The 812-nt window shown below is 40.0% G+C and overlaps 1 pseudogene; it reads right to left on the bottom strand.

Moving 5' to 3' along the window:
• Positions 1 to 812, bottom strand: part of LOC103749436 — a 4,269-nt pseudogene that overhangs the window by 1,688 nt on the left and 1,769 nt on the right.

The raw sequence follows: 812 nt of genomic DNA, 5'->3' as shown, positions 1-812 counted from the left end.
CAACAATGCCAGATAGGAGATACCTTCTTTTGAGTTGTTGGCCAGGGTGGCCAAAGGGACTCCCAGATAGTAACCCAGAATAGAACTGGGAAAATGAACAGCAGGCCCCAATCTTATTAAAGGAATATATTGATTGTTGCTAGAAGAGGAACAGCTGACCCTCCTAAAACAAAGACCTTTAGATAGGCTGACTATATTCACCAGAAGGGCAAGTAGTAGGGAAAGACTGGGGTGCTTACAACACAGCAGACAGTAGCAGGGATATCAGAGTATAAGGGCTCTAGTGGGGGGAGGGAGGCTAAGGGAGGGTGCCATCTGGGAAGTGGGTGTATAGTTGAACGAGATGCTATGGGATGTTCTGTGTGATACACACACACACACACACACAAAAATCAACAAATTTTCTAAAAATGTATTCTGTTTGAGGAGGAAGCATGGAAATTTATGCCATGCTAATTAGTAGAGGTGATAAACAATACCACTGAAATCGGCCCTATGACTTTATAGACATACACAGGCGCCAAGGATCCATGTGCAACTGATTATGACTATTAATAATCAGATCCATACAGATTAGAGATGCAAGCACCAACATGTCAGTGTTAGTAGCAAAAACAATGAGTCTTTCTGCAAGGAACAATATATTCTAAAATGAAATGGAGATCCTTTTTAAAAGTTAAAAACTCATCCAATTTTATGTCTTATAGGGTTTATACTGAGTTCAATAATATATAACTGTATTAATTCAACTGTGAACCTAGAAACTTGCACCCACTTGTGAAAGAGATGTACTCTTGCTCTGGAGTGTGTTA

The sequence above is a fragment of the Nannospalax galili genome, unplaced genomic scaffold (assembly GCF_000622305.1).
Source record: "Nannospalax galili isolate Female #2095 unplaced genomic scaffold, S.galili_v1.0 scaffold726, whole genome shotgun sequence".
Taxonomy (NCBI): Eukaryota; Metazoa; Chordata; class Mammalia; order Rodentia; family Spalacidae; genus Nannospalax; species Nannospalax galili.
This window is presented reverse-complemented; position numbering and strand designations above follow the sequence as displayed.